The sequence below is a fragment of the Mastomys coucha genome, unplaced genomic scaffold (genome assembly GCF_008632895.1).
Source record: "Mastomys coucha isolate ucsf_1 unplaced genomic scaffold, UCSF_Mcou_1 pScaffold21, whole genome shotgun sequence".
Classification (NCBI taxonomy): domain Eukaryota; kingdom Metazoa; phylum Chordata; class Mammalia; order Rodentia; family Muridae; genus Mastomys; species Mastomys coucha.
The window spans coordinates 116,250,855-116,257,656 of record NW_022196904.1 but is presented as its reverse complement, the minus strand read 5'-3'; positions in this window follow the sequence as shown (position 1 = coordinate 116,257,656).

Below are 6,802 nucleotides of genomic sequence, written 5' to 3'. Positions count from 1 at the left end.
CAACATGTATTCTCCTCCATAGTCTGATTTTTCCACCCCTCACCCCCTGCAGTAATTTCTACAGCTCTTAGGTGAAGGGTAAACTTGGTAGCACTTCAGGGTTACATGGGCCACCATGTAAAGTGCAGTGACTTATTGGAGATCTCAAGTAAATTAGAGAGTTGGCCCATGGAGCTAATTCCCCTGACCTTTCTTGGCATAAAGCCTTTTCTTGCTTGGCCTTTCAGGCATTGTAGTATACATTTCCTGGGTTCCCACATCTTGGGCATAGTGCTAGTGCCTTAAGGAAGCAACTGGTCTGGTCCCATTCCAGGAATCCAGAGTGCAGTGGAGGGCTGTGGGAGGCAGGCTGGGCCTAACAGTTTTCACCCCACCAGTGCTGCTCTGTGCTTACCTCGTCTAACAGTTGCCTGCCAGCCTAGATCACAATTGCTTTGACTTCAAGAAGCCCATCAGTGGTAGGACATCTGATTTAGTGTGTCACTAAAACAACAGAAACCCTCCAGGAATTTGTAAGGTGTTACTGGTTAAAGAGGAACTGGCTTTCTGAGATACTTAGTGAAAACCTGGTGTTTGGGGGTGAGTCAAATCCAGTCACGTGGCCTGAGTGATTGTTCACAAGTGTTTGGTGAGATAGACTCCGAGGTATCCTCCAGGTTCCTCAGACTTGGCTGATCTAAAGCTACTTTCTTCCCTCATTGGTTTCTGAGTGCACTTCCTTGATAACACCAAGCGGGGGCAGAACGTTGATCCCTGAAGATACCCACATCCTGAGCCCCAGACTGTGAATGTTACTTGCTGTGTTATGTGGTAGAGGAAAGGAGGATATACAGGAGTGACATTGAGGTTTGGTTTGGTTTGTTTTTTTGTTTTTTTTAATCTTTTGAGTTGGAGTCTCACTATGTAACCCTGGCTGGCCTGAAACTCACCAGAGACCTGCCTCCTAAGTGCTGAGACTAAAGGCATGCACGATGACGCTGAGCACAATTGAGAAATTTTGAGACTGGGAGATTACCTTTCACTATTGGGGCCATTGTCATCATGGGGTTCTTAGCTGGAAAAGAACTGACTCCTAACGAGGGCAGAGGACTCCGAAGGCTGGAAGAGGGGCGTATGTGTCAGGGTGCAGGTGACGTGGAGAGGTGGGAAAAACAGAAGACAGGTTCTTCCCAGACAAGTGTAGCCCCACAGTGATAGCCCAGTGAAACCCACTTTGGACTTGTACCCTCTAGAATTGTAAGATAATAAATTTGTGTCAAGCTGCTTAAGTTGTGGTAATTTAATAAAGCACTAGTAGAAAGTGAATATACACCCACCTACTCTCTGGAGAGCCACAACTACTTTAGAGCCAACATTGTTAAGGCTTCCCGTCCAAGCACTAATTTGGCCCGACCCTGCTTAGGTTCGAGATTGGGTATATTCTGGATGGTACAACCATAGAACAAAGCCAATAATTATTTGGACAGGTTTTTGTTGTTGTTTTGAGACAGAGTCCTTCTTAGACCCTGGCTGTCCTGGAATTGATTATGTAGACCAGGCTGGTCTTGAACTTAGATCCATCTGCCTCTGCCTCCCAATTGCTGGGCAAACTGCCTTCCTCTCCACTCCCTCTCCAGTAATAAAACTACAATGTAGCCGGGCGTTGGTGGCGCACACCTTTAGTCCCAGCACTTGGGAGGTAGAGGCAGGCGGATTTCTGAGTTCGAGGCCAGCTTGGTCTACAGAGTGAGTTCCAGGACAGCCAGGGCTACACAGAGAAACCCTGTCTCGGAAAAAAAAAAAAAAAAAAAAAAAAAAAAAAAAAAAAAAAAAAAAAAAACCTACAATGTAATTTTTAAATAAGGGGCCGGTGAAATGCCTGAGCAGTTAAAAGCACCCAGGCTTGATTCTCAGCACTTAGACATAGGCTCACAATCATCAATAACTCCAGGGGAATCTGATGCCTTCTAGCTTCAGGCGCTAGGCGTCCAGGTGGTTAGACAGTACAAAGGCAAAGCACCCATACACATTTAAAAATGGTTTTTAATTAAACTAGTTTCGCTTTGGCTGACAAGTCCTTTTCGTCCAGCCCCAGTAACCCCTACTGATACCCCTGTTTCTGGGTGTTTTAGATACATGGAAACCATACAGTGTGATCTCTTCTGTCTGGCTTCTTACACCTAACAGTATTTTTAGGGTTTATCAGTGGCTTAGCATGTTACTACTTTTTTTTATTCTAAAGGTAGGGTCTCTGTGTAGTCCAGACTGGCCTAGTTAGAACTTACTGTGTAGACCAGGCTGGCCTTGGATTTAGAGATCTGCCTACTTTTGTCTCTGGAGTTAAGGGATTCAGGGATCAAAGGCATGCTCTACCACAACAGCCCGAATACCTCGTTCTTTGTTGTTGCTTAATTACATTCATTTCTGTTCCCCAGTGCCTCATCTCCAGCCTTACCTCCGACTCACCCAAAGTTGAGTGGATTCCTCCCCATTGAATCTACTTTGTGTTGTCCAGCTGCTTCTCTTGGGAGTGCAGTGCAACCCAGGGGTTTGCGTCTGCTGGACAAGCGCTCTAGCCCAGCCCAGTTTTTGGTTTTGCTTTGTGTGTTTGTGGTCGAGGGAGGGTTTGGGGGAATTCTATTAAGGCCGTGTATCCAGCAACTCTACCGCTGAGCTATATCTCTAACCTTTAAAAGTAGAAAAGATGACATTGATTTGAGTGTGTGTACTCACACGTCATGTTTTACTATGGAGGTCAGGGTGCGTGTTAGGTATTTCCTGTCGTGTGGATCCTGGGGGTTGATCTTAGGTGATCAGGCTTGATGATTGCCTCTACCAGCTGAACCATTTCCCTGTCCCTTGTTTTTTTTGTTGTTGTTGTTTTGTTTTTGTTTTTGTTTTTTGTTTTTTTGAGACAGGGTTTCTCTGTGTAGCCCTGGCTGTTCTGGAACTCACTCTATAGACCAGGCTGGCCTCGAACTCAGAAATACGCCTGACTCTGCCTCCCAAGTGCTGGGACTAAAGGTGTGCGCCACCACCGCCCAGCTCCCTGCCCCTTTCTTAAACATATATTTCTTGGTGATTTCTATAAATTGCTCAATCTGACCTTGAAGGAACCCTCCTGCCTCAACCCCTGGACTGCTAATGTTATGCCATCATGCTCAGCTGCTATTTGGGAAGGTCTTGTCTGACTCCAGCCCTGCTGCCTTTTTATTTTTACTTTTTACTTCACCATGAACTAGCCCCAGACACTGTTGCCCTCTTTTCCTGCTGTGGTGTGGGTGTGAGCTTGTAGTGAGGCTGAGCATCATGGTGCAGAAGACTGGAAGAAAGCAGTTCACACCGGGTGGTGGTGGCTTTAATTCCCAGCCTGGTCTACAGAGTGAGTTCCAGGAGACTTAAAGAGCTTCCAGTCCTTCAGGGCTTCCTTGGGTTCCCACTCCCTGCTTGTTAGCTTGGTGGTTGTTTCTCCCACTGAAGTCTACCACAGAGTCTGAACCAGCACCTGAACTACCTTCCCCCACAGTGTTCTCCACTAGTTAGCCTTAGAGGCAGAGCTCTGAAGACAGAGGAAGTGAGCCAGCTTTACTCTGTCCTGTTGATGGACAGCCCTCTCAAGAAGACTAAAGAGTCAGGGTTGGTGAGATGACTCAGCAGGCAAGAGCACTGACTGCTCTTCCAAACGTCCTGAGTTCAAATCCCAGCAACCACATGGTAGCTCACAACCACCTGTAATGAGATCTGAAGCTCTCTTCTGGTGCTGTCTGAAAACAGCTACAGTGAACTTATAATAATAACTTATAATAATAACTTATAATAATAAATCTTTGAGCCTGAGTGAGTGGGGCCAATCGGAACAAGCAGAGTTGACCAGAGTGAGCAGAGGTCCTAAAAGTTAATTTTTAACAACCAGATGAAGGCTCACAACTATCTGTACAGCTACAGTGTGTATTTGTATGCATAAAATAATTTTTTTCTTTCTTTTAAAGAAGACTAAAGAGTAAGGGTGCCATGGTTAGGTGGCTCATGCCTGTGATCCTGGCAGGAGTATCAGAAGTTCAAGGATGTCATCAACTGAAGTTCTTTAGGGGCTGTTTGGATAATAGAATACAGATGTCTGAACCCAGAGTCTTTCAGAGAGCACTGAAGGGTGTCCTAGTTAATGTTTTCCTTGCTGTGATAAGATATGACCTAAGCCAGGTGGTGAAGGCACACACCTTTGATCCCAGGCAGAGGCAGGAGGATCTCTTGAGACCAAGGCCAGCCTGGTCTGTGGAGTGAGTTCCAGGATAGCCAAAAATATACAGAGAAACCCTGTTTCAGCCAAAAGAACAAAAAAACCTAGAAAACTATCATGACTAAAAGCATCATGGGAAAGAAAGAGTTTAGTTCATTGTTAAGCAGGTGGGAACCAGCTGGCAGAAACAGAAGCAAAGGCCATGGAAGAATGTGGTTTACTGTGGTTTACTGGCCTGCTCAGCTTGCTGTCTTATGGCACCCAGGGGTGGGATGGCCTCCACTCAGCCCACAGTGACCTAAGCCCTTCCCATCAGTCGTCCTTCAAGTGCGCTACAGGCAAATCTACAGTCTTTTCCTTCTTCCCAAATGACTTTACATTCTTACTCTGTGGAGTATCCTTGTATTGTGGACAGACTCACAAGAAGACCTTAAGGTCAAAGCTGTAGGTGACATCACATTCAGTGCATCTGACTTGACTACTGTTTGTTTCCAAAGAAGTAACAGGAGCCAGGTGAAGCAGGTGAGGTCCAGGGTGTTGGGTTCTGCCATGGGCATCTGGGGGACTCATGGGGACAAGGAGTAGAGTGATGTCTAAATGCTGCTAAAATAAACCAAATGGGGTGTGGTGGGGCACATGTGATTCCAGCACTTGAGGGAAGCCTGAGTTACATAGTCCCCCAGATCCAACAGCACCGGGTGTGGTGGCACAGGCTTGTAATCCCAGCACTTGGGAGGTGGAATCGGGAGGATCAGGAAGGAATTCATTCTTAGTTTACCTAGCAAGTTTAAGGCTACATGAGGTCTTAACCCTTCAAGCAACGAAAACCCAAGTAGACAAAAAGAATGTTGTTGTTTTTTTTTTAATTCTGCAAGGACGTCTGACACACCCAACATTTCTTCCGACATGAGGAGGCCTTAGCCCCACAACGTTCATCTACTGGTTTTGGTTTTGGTTTGTGTTTGTGTATATGAGTGTGTAGGAGGTTGTTTGTCTTTTAAGATTTTACTTGTTTTCATGTTTGCTTGCATGTATGCTCACCATGTATGTAGTCTCAGCCCTTGGAGGCCAGAAGAGGGTGTTGGAACCCTGGAAACTTGAGCTGCAGATGTGAGCCACCTGTGAGTGGGGCGTAAACCCAGGTCCCCTGATAGAGGAGCAAGCGTCCTTTCCTGCTGAGCCAACAAACTGGCCTCACACTTCCCACCCTCGCATTTCCTTTTAAGTACTAGTGTCTAGGTGTGTGACAGTGTCTGACTCCATCTGTTGTCTAGAGAAGCTGTTTTGCTGTGGCTGGCTTACATGAAGTCAGAACCATGCTGAATATCTGGAAATGCCCAGCTTCTCAGTGAAGGTCTCAGGTCTGATTTATTAGCAGGTGTGTCCAAAATGGGAGGTGTCGATGTTCTGGGGAGTATAAGTTATTTCTGAACTCACCCTGGAGGCCAGCCTGCCTATGGTCCTTTATGGGCTCAAGGTTATGGTGTTAAACGGGGTTTCAGCTACCCCCAGGCCACCACCAGTACTTTGGGGCCCTATATACAGTCTACCTACACTCAGCAAATTCCAGCTTCTGCAGGCCTCTCCCTATCGGGTCTCTGTTCAGAGGCTTGTCTGGCCTAGACCGTCTCTAAGGTAAGACTCCAGCTGCCATACTGCAGGTGCTGGGACTGGAGAAGCCAGCAGCCTGGGGGATGCCACTGGGGATGCCTTGAGCAGTTTCTGTTTTCCTGTTTGATGCTCAGATGTCAGGCTTGCTCTGGCTTTCCGGTTCCCACCCTCTCCTTGGCCGGCCTCTGCCCTGCAGTTTGCAGTGGCTTCAGGCTCTCCAGCCCTAGTGCCCTGCTCTGAGCACATTTATCTTGGCAGCTCCATACTTGCTAAGTACCTGAGTTTCTCAGCCAGTCCACACTGTCCTTGTTCAGAGTCTCAACCCGTGGTTTGGCAAGGAAGGCGAGGATGGCTGGCATTGGGGCATCTGTATGTACATCAGTCCCAACTCTTTATTTAATACCTAATTTCCCCATTGTGCTGAGGAAGCAGATGAGACTCAGAACACTGAGGTGAAGCCACAAGCCTAGTGCTGCTCACCTTGTGAGTGTTCAAGGATCTTAATCAATCTGCCTGTCCCTAAAGTTTAGTCAGAAGATTCAGTAAATTTTCTTTATATTTTTGCCCATTTTTCAAAAATTGTCATTGGGACTTATAATCCCAGCACTCAAATTGAAGCAAGAGGAGGCTCATGAGTTCAAGTCTGGACTGGGGTGCGCTATGAGTTTGAGACTATCTTGTGCTATGTAGCATGGGTCTGTCCCAAATTAACTATAATTTTTAGAATTAGCTTACCTTCCTTTCACTGAGATATGAGAGACATTTCTTTTTCTGTTGGTTTTTTTTTTTGTTTGTTTGTTTGTTTGTTTTCAAGACAGGGTTTCTCTGTGTAGTCCTGGCTGTCCTAGAACTCACTCTGTAGACCAGACTGGCCTCGAACTCAGAGATCGGCCTGCCTTTGTCTCCCAAGTGCTGGGATTAAAGGCGTGCACCACCACTGCCCAGCATGAGAAACATTTCTATATTCCAGACAAA